We start from the raw sequence: 15080 nt of genomic DNA on the forward strand, positions 1-15080 counted from the left end.
GTGGTGGGGACGCTGAGAATCCGAACGTCATCGGCGCGCTCGCGAACGAAGTGCAGGTCGATCTCCACGTGCTTCGTGCGCTGATGCTGCACGAGATTAGTGGAGAGGTAGACTACGCTGACGTTGTCGCAGTACATGAGGGTGACGCGCTGGAGGGGACTGTGGAGCTCGTGGAGGAGCTGTGGCAGCCAGGAGGCCTCTACCACGTCGTTGGCCATGCCGCGGTACTCGGCCTCAGCACTGGAGCGAGAGACGACGGGCTGCCGCTTGGCGGCCCAGGAGACGTGGTTGGCGTCCAGGAACACGGCGTAACCGGAGGTGGATCAACGCGTGTCTGGACAACCAGCCCAGTCAGCGTCGGTGTAGACCACGAGTTCCGACGTCGGGGATGGTCGGAGTAGGAGACCATAGTCGAGGGAGCCACGAAGGTAGCGCAGGATCCGCTTGAGAGCGATGAGATGAGGCTCCCGCGGAGTGTGCATATGCAGGCACACCTGCTGGGCGGCATAGGCGATGGCAGGCCTGGAGAAGGTGAGGTACTGGAGCGCGCCGGTCAGGCTCCGGTAGGACGTCGCATCGGCGACCGAGGGCCCGTCGTCCTCTGAGAGCTTCGCTTGAGTGTCGACAGGCGTGGAGCAGGGCTTACAGTCGGACATGCCAACCTGCTCCAGTATGTCGACGGCGTACTGGCGCTGATGGAGGAAGAGACCCTGGGGCCGGCGCTCGGCGGTGATGCCGAGGAAGTGGTGGAGGGGCCCCAGGTCCTTCATCGCGAACTCCAGCTGCAGGGCGACGATCGTGCGCTGTAGAAGGTCGGCAGTGGATGCCGTGAGCACAATGTCGTCGACGTAGAGCAGAAGGAAGACGGTGTCATCGCCACGACGGTAGATGAAGAGGGACGTGTCCGACTTGGCCTCGGCGAAGTCGATGGAGGCCAAGTAGGAAGCGAAGTGACTGTACCAGGCTCGCGGCGCCTGCTTGAGGCCGTAGAGGGAGCAGTTTAGCTGGCAGACTAGATCCGGACGGGCTTCATCGACGAAGCTGGTGGGCTGGCTACAGTAGACAGTCTCTGTCAGGGTGCTGTGGAGGAAGGCATTCTTGACGTTGAGCTGATGGATTGCCTAGTCCCGAGAGAGGGCAAGGGAGAGGACGGTGCGAACAGTGGCAAACTTGACGACGGGGCTAAAGGTCTCGTCGTAGTCCACTCCGAGGTGTTGGGTGAAGCCCCGAAGGACCCAACGGGCCTTGTAGCGGTCGAGGGAGCCGTCCGAGGTAAGCTTGTGGTGAAATAGCCACTTGTCGGTGACCACGTTGGTGCCTGGTGGACACGGCACCAGGTCCCAGCTGTGGTTGGCCAGGAGGGCCACGTACTCCTCCTCTATAGCACATCGCCAGTGTTGGTCGGCGAGAGCGGTGCGAACGGGGGAGGGGACCAGGGAGGCATCCGGTGGAGTGTAGTCATATCAGCTGCTAAGATCAGCCGATCGATAGGTCGAAGAACGTCGGCGACGCACCGGGTCACCATCGGGTGGACGTGCCCGAGGTCGCGGTGGATGGCGATCGGGTGGTACACCGGTGGCTCGGGGCGGTCTGTCGGGACATCGAGGGCCGCAGGCGTGGCCGACTCGCGGCGGTGATAGACGACGGCAGGGTCAGTGAAGCGCACTGGCTCATCGACGGGCCCAGGTCAGCAGGTGCCGAGGTAGTGACGTGGCGGCGGCGGCGGTAGACGAGTGTGGGGTCGGCGAAGCGAGCCGTGGGCGTCGACGGGGCCGCGCATGGTACGGGAGGGGTCGGCGAGGCCGCGCGAGGCACAGGTGTGGTCGACGGGGCCGCGCGTGACGCAGGCGTGATCAACGGGGCCACGCGTGGTGCGGGAATAGGCGTGAGCCACGACGTCGAGGCTGCACGGGGTGCGGGTAACGGCGCAAGGCGGGGCACCTGGGAGGAGGGGGAGACCTGATCGGACTCGAGGAGGGAGTCGAGATCGGTGGTTGGGGACAGGCCAACAAGGGGAAACACATCCTCGTCGAAGACGACGTGACGAGAGATGATGATGTGGTGGGAGGCGAGGTCCAGGCACCGATACCTCAGAGGAATAGCCAAGGAAGAGGCAGCGGGTGGAGCGAGGAGAAAGCTTATGAGGGGTAGTAGCGGAAGTGTTAGGGTAGCAGGCACAGCCGAACACGCGAAGGTGGTCGTAGGTGGGGGCTGTGCCGTACAGGGCGAAGTAGGGAGTAGGGTGGCTCATCGCCTTGGAGGGAAGACGGTTGAGAAGGTGTGTGGCGGTGTGCAGGGCCTCTGCCCAGTAGCTGGCAGGGAGAGACGCCTGGAAGAGAAGGCAGCAGATCATATTGGTGGTGGTGCGAATCATGCGTTCGGCACAACCGTTTGGGGCAGAGGTGTAAGGGCACGAGAGACGCTGAAAGGGAATTAGGCTTACACCTAGTCCCTAATTAATTTTGGTGGTTGAATTGCCCAACACAAATATTGGACTAACTAGTTTGCTCTAGTGTATAAGTTATATAGGTACCAAAGGATTCACACCTAGCCAATAAAAAGACCAAATATTGGGTTCAACAAAAGAGCAAAGGGACAACCGAAGGCACCTCTGGTCTGGCGCACCGGACTGTCCGGTGTGCCACCGGACATGTCCGGTGCACCAGAGGACTCCGACTTCAAACTCTTCAACCGGACTGTCCGGTGTACACCGGACAGTGTCCGGTGCTCCAAGGATGAGCGGCCTCGCGAACTCAGCAGTCTCGGGAATTCACTTCGGCTGCTCCGCTATAATTCACCGGACTGTCCGGTGTACACCGGACTGTCCGGTGTGACAGCGGGGCAACGACTACTTCGGCGCCAACGGTCACCTGCAGGCGCATTAAATGCGCGCCAGAGCGCGCAGAAGTCAGGCACGCGTGAGACGGCACACCGGACACTCTACAGTACATGTCCGGTGCGCCACCGGACATCCAGGCAGGCCCAGAAGTCAGCGCTCCAACGGTCGGAACCCTAACGGTCGGGTGACGTGGCTGGCGCACCAGACATGTCCGGTGTGCACCGGACTGTCCGGTGCACCATGCGACAGACAGCCCCACCAAACGGCTAGTTTTTGGATGGTGGCTATAAATACCACCCCAACCGGCCACTTCAAGGTGGGGGAGCCCAAGCAACATTCCAAGTCATCTAGTTGACATACTCAAGCCCTCCCAACCACATATATTCATTGATCCATCCTATACACAAGATTTAGACCACTACAACCAACACAAGTGCCACAAAAGAGAGAGCAAGCAAAAGAGAGCTACTCATTTGAGTTTAGCACTAGTGCCTTGTGAGATTCATCGAGAGATAGTGTGTGCTTCATCTTTGTGTTCTTTTGCGCGTGGAGTATTGACTCCCATCGAACTTCCTCCAAAGTGTTGGAGGCTTGTAAAAGCTAGCAAGAGACACCAAAGTGTGTGGTGGTCCTTGCGGGATCGAGAGTGATCCTTGAGAAGAAGAAGAGCTCGCCGATCCTTGTGTGATCGGGGGAGAGAGAGGGAAAGGGTTGAAAAAGACTCGTCCTTAAGTGGACTCCTCAACGGGGACTAGGCCTTCGAGGGCCGAACCTCGGTAAAACAAATCACCCGTGTCCATTGTGTTTATTGCTTGTGATTTGTTTGTTTTCCCTTGCTCTAAGTTTTCTTGCACCATTATTTGCTAATATCATTTGGTGTTGCTTCAAGTTAAATTCCCATTTAGTAAAGCAACACGTTGCAAGAAAGAACTTGTCCTAGTGCTCTTCTCATCTAAGGATTCTTGCTTTGTTATTCTATAACTTATTAGTTGTATTAATCACTCCCGCATTATTTAGCAATACTCTTTTCAAGCAAGAACTTAGTTTGTATACTCCTGTATTTGTATATCTTGTTCTAACCACTAATCAAAGGGATCTAGTTGGGGGATAAAGTTTTAATTTTCAGGTTTCGCCTATCCACCCCCCTCTAGGCGACTTTCAATTGGTATCAGAGCTAGGCACTTCATCTTGAGTCTAACAACTCGAAGTGATGGCTCGTAGAAGATCCCAAAAGAACAAGAAGACCCAGGAGAACAAGGAGGTAACTCTTGAGATATTGCTTCCCGATTGTTCTAATTATGATTCATGGTCTACTAGAGTAATAAATGCTTTTAGAGCGGTAGATCCTCTATTAGAACAAATTTTAGACAAGAGTATTATTCCTCCTAACTATGCTAGGGAGAATGCCTCCGAAGAAGATTTAAGATGTATACGCTTAAACTATCTAGCTTATGACATCCTAAGTAAATCCCTTAGCAAAGAAGATTATCATGCCTTCATAATAAAATATGACAAACCCATTTGTGATATGCATGATATTTGGACTAGAATTAAAAACAAATTTAATAAGTCCAAACATGATAGTTCATTTTGTGCTTCTACTTCCTTTGGTATTTGTGATACTAACCCTTGCAAGGAAGAAGATGAAAATGAACGGTGGAGACCAAACGATGAATCCACCTCTCCAAAAGGTTTGTCTTCCCATTTCGATTCCCACATGTGTTGTGTGGCTAATGCAAATGATAGCGGAAGCACAAATGAGGATGAGGAGGAAGAAAGAAGCTTTGTGGAACTCTACGCTTGCCTAAGCCAAGAAGATAAGGCGGTCATGCTCAAGCTTCTAGAAAGAGCGAGAGAACAAGGCGAAGCTCGTCAAAGGCTAGAAAGTATTCTCTCAATGAAGATGCAATGCTTTGACGAGTTGACTAAAGAACATGAGGAGCTAAAATGCTCTCATGTTGATTTGGTCCAAAGGTATGGAACTATTTCAATTGAGCAAGATAACGCTTTACATTGTATCGCTCAATTAGTAAATAGAAATACCTTGCTTAAGGACCAAGTAGAAAAGCTAAAGGTTGAAAATCTAGCTTTTCAAGAAAAATATGATATGCTCCTATGCTCTCATGAAAATCTTAGAGATGATCATATCATATTAGACATTGCTCATGAGGTTGTGATAGAAAACTTAAAATCCCAACAACCTCACTCATGCACATGTATTCAAATTGATACTATATTACCATGTGCTAATGCTTGTTGTCTGTCAACAAGCATATCTTCCTTTGAGCTAGAACCTGCAGGAACAAAAGATGATACATATCAAAAGCTCAAAGAAGAGAATGAGAGGCTAAAGATGAGCTTGACACAACTAAAAGGGAAATGCATTGCCCAACCTTCTCAAGATAACCGTGATCACATGGTGAAGAAGCTTGAGACGGGAACAACCGTGGCATGCACTACATCCCTTGAAGAAAATGTCAAGGAATTGAGGATTGCCAAGAGGAAGAAACAAAAGATGAAATTCAACACCTCCTCCAAAAGCCTCAACCACGCCTCCACAAGAGGTAACATCCAAGGTAATGATCAAGCCACAATTCACATTAAGAGGTGTAGTGAATGCTTTGAAGAGGGGCACTTGATTAGGTCATGTCCCTACATTAAAAATGGCTTGATTATTAACAAGGATGATAGACTTTGTTTTAAATGCTCCAAGAAGGGACACTTGCTTAGATCTTGTCCTCATTTAAAACAAAAAGGCATAGGGTTAGAAAAGAAAGTTTTTACTAACCATGTAGCAAGCAACAAACAAGGAAAGAAGAAAACTTCAAAACTTGAAAAACGCCTATGCTACACATGCCGAAAGAAGGGACATCAATGCAAGGATTGTCCCATTGGTAACAATTCCACTCCTAGCTTGTCAATTAATTCTCATGTAACTAGGCAACCCAAAATTGTAACTTGTGCTAGAAAGGTAATGAGTTTACCTAGTGCTAACACAAAGGACTTTTGGGTTCCTAGATCTTTATTGACTAACCGTGATGGACCCATCAAGCGATGGGTACCAAAATATGCTTGACAAGCTTTGCAGGAAAAGGAGATGATATGATGCCTAGGGGTGCTTGAGAGAGTCCATTCAATTCTTATAAACTCAAGCTATCAATCTTCAATGATCTATATCCGTGATTGACCCAAGGTTATTTTTCAAATTACTATGTCTTAAACTCATATCATCTCGAGGAAGATATTATATGTTGTAGGAAGTGAAGAGATATCATGTGCAAAAATCAAGGCCTACAACATGGAGGAAAGCCAAAGGATGGTAACACTTATCTTTTAAGTGCAAGTATTTTAGAATATCATTTCTTATGTGTCTTGTGTAGTCACATAGAAAAATTGAAGCACTTCAAATGCCTTTAAATTTATATTACCATTCTTTGAAGAATTTCCTATCATATGGTAGATTGCATACTCATCATTTCCATCCTATGACAATCTACATGCTTTAAATTGTTGGAAGTACCACATGGCATGTTTTTCGCTAAGTTACTCTATTATTGCCATGTTTCTAGATATATAGAGATTTTTCAAGTTCCTAAAAGAACAAAGTGTTATGTAAGGAATTCAAATCCTTAGGACACTTATAAAAGGAAAACTCTCTCTATAACTAGATTAGTGAGACTATTGATTTTATTTAAGTAACCCAAAGTAGTCTCACTTGTAGAGAATAAGTTTCTCTTTGGAAGCGTGTAATCTAACATGAAAAGAAAAATCAATCCAATGTTTTATGATGTATTTCTACTTGCTCAAAATTGGATATGATTCTTTCACATTTATCGCTTTCCAAATCATGAATTAGATTTATTCCTATAATCTCAAAGGATTATTTATGCTTGTTTTATGAGTTAAAATTGAGCATAACATCATCTATGGATAATCTAGTTCATGCTATGAAGTTTCCATGTTTTAGTAATCTAGCTTTTCATTCCTTATCAAAAAATGGTTACAAAAATGGAAACTAGTGCTTGTGTTACTAACAACGTATCTCTTGAGCTTACTTATGAATATCTACAAAAGAGAAAGTACACAAGCCTCATGGGTTGTTCTTCACCCAAAAGAAGAAAGGTAAAAGCAAAGGTATGAGAACTCATCTTCTTAATCAAATATAGTTCCCATCAATGATTATTTACTCTAATTATATCTCTGTGAAGAAATTGATTCTTTATCGAATTTAAATTGTCTAAGATGTGCATTCAATCAATACACTTATCCACTAGAATCTATTTCATGCCTTTGCTATATTTGTTATCATATTGATTTGCTTCCAAGTAATGATTAACTAAATTCAATATGATAAAGTAAAATCTCCAATGATTATTAAAATACTTAAAAGGTGCTCACTCATATTTCTCAAATGAAATGCACTAATGTTAAGGATTTTACTTCATGTCTGTGTGATCTATGGATGATGAATTGTGCTTATTTCCTATCTAAAAGAAATCATCCTTCATTAAATACTCCCTTGTGTTACTAACATCTTTCTTGAGTATTTTCAATTAGTTTGAAAGGAAAAAGAAACATCTACAAAGGGAGGACTCTCAAATGAAAGAGGAGGACATCAAGAACAACACCACCTACTTGGATAGTAAGATCTATAGAACAATCAATGGTGTGGTTGTGAGTATTCTAAATCCTTTCATAATGAGAATGCTAGGCTCAAGTTGTTTATTACAAATTTAATGAGCCTTGATCAAGATGTATAATGCTTCTCTCTATTTGTCTTTAAAGTAAATGCATCCATTCAATTCATTCAAATACTTGATGCATATCTTTAGGGGGAGCCTCTTTCTATATCTTGATTATGTTGAGACTATTACTTTATCTTAGTAATTTCATATAGTCTCCTGCATGAGAATGAGTTTCTCATGAAGTATTTGCTGGATTCTCCTACCCTAAGCTTAATTGATAATCTAATGCGTATGTTGTTCTTTTGATCACATCTATTATTTGTTTGATCAGTGAATGACTCCAATTAAACATTCATGCTTCTTAGTGCCGTATATTCTATTAATCAATATCTCTCTTGATGTGCACTAAGTTAAAAGGAGAATTCATGATACATTTATGCAATTAATGATCCATTTGATATATGTTTACAATAACTTGGAAAATGATCACTAGTTGTAGAACTTTCCCTTGTGCAAAATATTTCCATATATTGTCATTGAGTATAGGTCTTAAGCATCTAAAGACTAAGGACAAAGCACAATAAAGAGAGCATCTCTAAGTAAAGGTACAAAAAGGTAAAACTATTTCTCTTCATTTAAACTTGTACCTAAATCTTCCTTTTCTATACATTCTTTGCATATCTTGTATAAAAGGAAGAGAAAGCATGTCCATGCATTATCCTTGCTTCATACCTAGTTTAATTTCCCAAAATTCATTCCTGCTTTAGTGCATCTCTGGTAAAACTAGATGAAGTACTTTTATTGTCAAAGAGCTTAAAGCTTAACCTTGTAACGAGGATAAGCTGCCTTTGTTTCAAAGGTGGATGGTCCTTAAGTCTCTTTGAAATCCTTAAGGGACAATGCTTAAATTGTTTACAACATGCTTTCATAAGTGCATAAATTGTCATGAGCATCACACTTATAATATGACACAATGCACTTCACAATCTGTATGATATAGATATGTTCTCATTAACCTAATTATGTGCAATTGGCATTTAAGGCCAAAATATATGTTCCTCTCCATGCACATATTTAGGGGGAGCAATCTATGTTATATAGAATTATGATCATGCTTAATTTGACATATCCTTTTGATCATATCTCTTTTATGTCTATGACTAATGTGTTTTCAAGTATATTGTCATGCTTAGTCATAGGATTGAAAGGGAAATAGAGTATTCGGCAAAGACGACGCTTCCACTCAACTCCATCGGTATTATCCACTCTTTGCCGGTATTCCGCATTGTTCTTCACTTTGGTATAATCTTCACTCATATGTTTTATTTGCCAAAGGGGAGAAAATAGTTAGCAAAGGGCTTAGATCTCACTCAAAGTATCCGTTTTTGGCGATTCATGCCAAAGGGGGAGAAAGTATGAGCCCAAAGCAAAAGGACCGCACCACCACCCTAATTTTAAAATTAATGATTTTCAATTGGAAAATTTCAAATTGGTATCTCTTTGTGTTCTAAAGGGGGAGCAAGTAGTATTTTCAAAATTTGATGTCTTAAAACCCTCTTGAACACTAAGAGGAGAATTGATTGAGGGGGAGTTTTGTTTTTAGTCAAAGGAAAAGCATTTGAAACAAGGGGAGAAAATTTTCAAATCTTAAATGCTTCTCAAAATCTTATTCATTTACCTTTGACCATTTTGCAAAAGGACTTTAAAAAGAATTTACAAAAAGAATTTGCAAAAACAAAACATGTGGTGCGAGCGTGGTCCAATATGTTAAAAATAAAGAAACAATCCATGCATATCTTGTAAGTATTTATATTGGCTCAATTCCAAGCAACCTTTGCACTTACTTTATGCAAACTAGTTCAATTATGCACTTTTATATTTGCTTTGGTTTGTGTTGGCATCAATCACCAAAAAGGGGGAGATTGAAAGGGAATTAGGCTTACACCTAGTCCCTAATTAATTTTGGTGGTTGAATTGCCCAACACAAATATTAGACTAACTAGTTTTCTCTAGTGTATAAGTTATACAGGTGCCAAAGGATTCACACCTAGCCAATAAAAAGACCAAATATTGGGTTCAACAAAAGAGCAAAGGGACAACCGAAGGCACCTCTGGTCTAGCGCACCGGACTGTCCGGTGTGCCACCGGACATGTCCGGTGCACCAGAGGACTCCGACTTCAAACTCTTCAACCGGACTGTCCGGTGTACACCGGACAGTGTCCGGTGCTCCAAGGATGAGCGGCCTCGCGAACTCAGCAGTCTCAGGAATTCACTTCGGCTGCTCCGCTATAATTCACCGGACTGTCCGGTGTACACCGGACTGTCCGGTGTGACAGCGGGGCAACGGCTACTTCGGCGCTAACGGTCACCTGCAGGCGCATTAAATGCGCGCCAGAGCGCGCAGAAGTCAGGCACGCGTGAGACGGCGCACCAAACACTCTACAGTACATGTCCGGTGCGCCACCGGACATCCAGGCGGGCCCAGAAGTCAGCGCTCCAACGGTCGGAACCCTAACGGTCGGGTGACGTGGCTGGCGCACCGGACATGTCCGGTGCACCATGCGACAGACAGCCCCACCAAACGGCTAGTTTTTGGATGGTGGCTATAAATACCACCCCAACCGGCCACTTCAAGGTGGGGGAGCCCAAGCAACATTCCAAGTCATCTAGTTGACATACTCAAGCCCTCCCAACCACATATATTCATTGATCCATCCTATACACAAGATTTAGACCACTACAACCAACACAAGTGCCACAAAAGAGAGAGCAAGCAAAAGAGAGCTACTCATTTGAGTTTAGCACTAGTGCCTTGTGAGATTCATCGAGAGATAGTGTGTGCTTCATCTTTGTGTTCTTTTGCGCGTGGAGTATTGACTCCCATCGAACTTCCTCCAAAGTGTTGGAGGCTTGTAAAAGCTAGCAAGAGACACCAAAGTGTGTGGTGGTCCTTGCGGGATCGAGAGTGATCCTTGAGAAGAAGAAGAGCTCGCCGATCCTTGTGTGATCGGGGGAGAGAGAGGGAAAGGGTTGAAAAAGACCCGTCCTTAAGTGGACTCCTCAACGGGGACTAGGCCTTCGAGGGCCGAACCTCGGTAAAACAAATCACCCGTGTCCATTGTGTTTATTGCTTGTGATTTGTTTGTTTTCCCTTGCTCTAAGTTTTCTTGCACCATTATTTGCTAATATCATTTGGTGTTGCTTCAAGTTAAATTCCCATTTAGTAAAGCAACACGTTGCAAGAAAGAACTTGTCCTAGTGCTCTTCTCATCTAAGGATTCTTGCTTTGTTATTCTATAACTTATTAGTTGTATTAATCACTCCCGCATTATTTAGCAATACTCTTTTCAAGCAAGAACTTAGTTTGTATACTCCTGTATTTGTATATCTTGTTCTAACCACTAATCAAAGGGATCTAGTTGGGGGATAAAGTTTTAATTTTCAGGTTTCGCCTATCCACCCCCCTCTAGGCGACTTTCAGACGCAACTGGACGCTATGAGTGAGAAAGAAAGAGCGGGAGGCGTGATTGTCAAACTCGCGACTGTTGTCACACTGCAGGGCACGGACCGGGCGGTGAAACTGGGTGGAGACCTAGGCGAAGAAGTGTGTGAGGGTGGTGAACGTGTCAGACTTCAATCGAAGAGGAAAAGTCCAAAGAAAATGGGAAAAGTAATCCAAAATCACCAAATAGTATTTATAACCAGAAAGACTGAGTACAGGGGAGGTCCAGAGATCACAATGAACCAGGTCAAAAGCCTGCTCAGCCCGAGAAGAAGAGGTGGTGAATGGGAGACGAGTATGCCGACCTAACTAACAAGCATGACAGAGGCCCTCAAAATGTCCCCTACTACATGAAAGATCTAGGCTACTGGTAATCTTGGTCATGACGTCAGGTCCGGGATGTCCGAGACGACGATGCCAAGTGGTGGAGACCAGGGCAGGAGGCGGAGACGCACCGGAGGTGGATGGCCGGAGCGTGTAGATGGGCCCCGAGCTGTCACAGCGGGCGAAGGGAGTCCTGGTGGCCAGATCCTTCACAGAGAAACCAGAGAAGTCAAACTCAATGGAACAAGAGTTGTTAGTGGTGAAATGACGAACAAAAAGAAGATTATGAGTGATGTGGGGGGGCTACGAGTACGTCGTTGAGGTAGAACGGTCCAAGGAGAACCGAGGCACCTACTAAGGTGACAGGCAGAGTGGAACCGTTTTCGACGACGATCGATGAAGGATGAGAGGAATGGGGGGATGGGAGCGAGAGAGCGTTCCTGTAGTGGGAGTGGTGTGGTAGGAGGCACCAGAGTCGATCACCCAGTCGGAGGAAGGAGGGGTCATCGCCATGGTGCTGAAAGCGACGGCGAGAGAGGCGTTGTCCCAGCCTCTAGACAGCGGGGACCAAGTCATCGTGGGGGTCCCCAAGGACAGGAGGTGGGGCGGAGCCGGATGCGATGTAGGCACACCGTAGGGAGGCGTGGGAGGCACGCCGTAGGGTGGCGTAGTTAGGAGGGCCGACACCGGGGGACGGGAGGTACGCGGGGCCTGGCCCGGCCATATGGCGATGGTCCCGATCCAGGGGTTATAGAATGACGGCCACACCTGGCCGCCACCCCGGTCGGGGGGACCACCATGAGAGGACCCGCCACCGCCACGGCCGCCCTTGCGGGAACGACGACCTCCGTCGGCGATGGACACCGGACGAGGGGCCGCAGGAACAGCAGGTGTGGGGCATATAGGGGCCCCAGTCAATGGAGGGCGAGGGGCCTGGCCCCCTAAAGGTGCCTGGCCACCGAGAGGAGCGCCGTAGAGTGTTGGAGCCAGAGCAGGGGCCTCAGACGCCATGGTGAGCTCCTCGAGGAGAAGCTCGTTCCTGACGGCATGGAATGTGGGAAAGGGAATGTTCCTCTTGATGAGAGCCTTCAGGTGGCCATAGCAGGGGCTGAGGCCACGCAGAAGGTTCAACACCAAGGTTCGGTCGGCGATAGGCTCACTGAGATCGCAGAGAGAGTCCGCCATGGCCTTCATCTGGCGGAAGTACTCGTCCACGGAGAGGTCCCCCTGAGAGAACAGGTGGAACTGGGCGTCGAGGTACAGGGTGCGAGCGTCCCGGTTCCTAAGGAACTATTCTTCGAGGGCGAGCCACGCCTGACGGCCTGTGTCCGCCTGGTCGCGGATGATTGAGAGCACCTAGAGGGGGGGTGAATAGGTGATCCTATAAAATTCAACTCTAAATAGCCACAAAACTTGGTTATAAGTGTTAGAGTGGCTAAGTGGCTTGAAACGATCTCTTGCGAACACAAATAATCATAGAGAGGAGTAATCACAAGAGACACGCGATTTTACCCCGTGGTTCGACCAAGTGAAACTTGCCTACTTCCACGTTGTGGCGTCCCAATGGACGAGGGTTGCACTCAACCCCTTTCAAGTGATCCAATGATCAACTTGAATACCACGACTTTTCTTTGCTTATCTCTTTTTCCCAAGGCAGCTAGGAGCCGTCGGAGACCAACAAGGAAGGCTAAGATTGCCTTCTATCGGGTGGCGCACCGGACAGTCACTGTAGACAGTCCAGTGCGGATCTCCTTCCTATTTTGGCGCTGTAGACCGTTGCAGATTCATGGCAGTTGGCGCACCGGACACTGTCCGGTGCCCCCTGCCGACCGTTGGAGCGAGCCACGCGTCGCCCGCGGATTGCGCGGTCGACCGTTGCACAGTCGACCGTTGGCTCACCGGACAGTCCGGTGCACCACCGGACAGTCCGGTGAATTTTAGCCGTACGCTGCTGATCCTTTTCCCGAGAGTGACGACTTCTCCGCGGACGACTCACCGGACAGTCCGGTGCACCACCGGACAGTCCGGTGAATTATAGCCATACGCCGCCGTCGAGTCCCGAGAGTGGCCAGTTCACCTTGGACTCACCTGGCGCACCGGACACTGTCCGGTTCACCACCGGACAGTCCGGTGCACCCAGACCGAGCAGGACTGCAACACTCGGGCTTTAAGGAACAAAGCCGGGTGCATCTCATACATGCGCCAAAGAAGACAACATATATAATAATAGAGTGTATAGAGATAAATGTCATAAAACATCAGAGTATTTATTACATATCGGAAGACTTAATACAAAATAAAAGATAAATATAAAACGAACTAAGGATCGTCGGCGCCAATGTCAACTGAGAAACGCCACCTAGATCAGATCATACTCCTCGCCTTGTGGCTCCTCCTGAACCACCTGTTCTTCTCCTGTGGGGGGGTGTGAGACAGCAAGAGTGAGCTCACATACGTTCATAGCTCAACAAGTCGTGGGGAATAATGTGGCATGAACTCACCAAAGGTGGGAGTTCATGAAGTGTAAGGCTGATCAATGAAATAAAGGCTGAAGCTGAGCATTGCTTTTATAAGTTGGTCAAAATTTTATTAGCAGTTACTAAGTGTAAGTGAATACCAAACCGTAGTAATAATAAGTAAAAGTAATAATAAAATAATCCCAAATGCAATGAGATGACAAATTAAGTTTAGGTTCCATAAGTTAATCATGTGAGTGTCCGAGCCGCTCATGACCGTGAGCACGGCTAGTATACCAGTTTTACACTCTGTAGAGGTTGCACATCTTTACCCACAAGTCGTGTTACCCATTTGCCACGGAGTTGATCAGACTCCATACACCTCTACCAAGGAAGCGAGGCAGGGTACCACTACGAGGCCTTTACAAAGTTCCACTAGCTTCAGACTACCCGCTACAGTTTATAGGAAGCTCCAGTGCAGGGTTCTTGTCTGACCGCCATCGCAGCAAAATCAACCCAAGGACCTCCCTACACTGACCACTCCCCTACTGCCCTTGCCCCTTTCGGGTAAGGTAGCCCTCCACTAGCTTTCCTAGTTAATCAGCCAAGGGCGTCCCATTAAACCCTTGTGGTAGCACTGTTTTCCCGGGTGGTTCTCCATGTTCCCATTAACATAATGATCTTATCATGAACATAAAATAATGAACAGATAATAACAAGTGTAAAAATGAGTGATGAATATCTCTATACCCAAATCCACATAAAGCAATAGCATGTACTACCCAAAAGTTTAGTAGTGAAACCAGTGGTGAAACAAGGTATAAAGATAGTCAAATCTAGGGTATCCTATTGGGTCCCAGCAAAATTATCCTATGCAGATCATTATGAATAATAAGAACATGAATGGGTAAAAGAAGTGATCAAGGGCACAACTTGCCTTCCACGAGCTCCTGCTCAGCTACTTCAACTTGTTGAACCTCAGGTTCCACAGTGGTTTGCTCGTCTACTCGTATCAACACAATACATACATAGCATAGCATAAATTAACATCACATCAAACATGCAAATAGAATATACAGTAATAAACTAGACATTAAAATATGATCACAGGAACTGGAATCATTAAATTTGGAGTTATAGATTTTAAGATATGAATTTCTGAAGATTTTATGTGCTTAATATAATATTAAGTGCTAGATAAATTTTAAATCCACTTTCATGTTAAAACAGAGACACTAATGGTTAGACAATAGTATTATAAAAATTTAGGAAC

Source organism: Zea mays, chromosome 7 (assembly GCF_902167145.1).
Source record: "Zea mays cultivar B73 chromosome 7, Zm-B73-REFERENCE-NAM-5.0, whole genome shotgun sequence".
NCBI lineage: Eukaryota > Viridiplantae > Streptophyta > Magnoliopsida > Poales > Poaceae > Zea > Zea mays.